This window comes from Penaeus monodon, chromosome 30 (genome assembly GCF_015228065.2).
Source record: "Penaeus monodon isolate SGIC_2016 chromosome 30, NSTDA_Pmon_1, whole genome shotgun sequence".
Lineage (NCBI taxonomy): Eukaryota > Metazoa > Arthropoda > Malacostraca > Decapoda > Penaeidae > Penaeus > Penaeus monodon.
Genome location: NC_051415.1, coordinates 15,412,706 through 15,412,998, shown reverse-complemented (window position 1 = coordinate 15,412,998; position 293 = coordinate 15,412,706).

Below are 293 nucleotides of genomic sequence, written 5' to 3'. Positions count from 1 at the left end.
AAAAACGTTAAGAACCACTCATCAAAATGGTTTCACTGAAGTCCAACTGATAACTTTGTTAATCTGCGGTAGTTACTTCTGACAACTCTTCATAGAATAGATTATCAGCTACTGCAATAAAAATGTAAATAAGAATGAGTAACTACATAATACATGATGTGCAATTAATATTCTGAAATTATATTTTTATCAGTATGTCTCAGTGTATAATCAGACTGTAACATCACAGAATTAATTACATATCTAGCCCTCTGGATTTCCCCATTCATACCCACTACTACTCATATATGTGG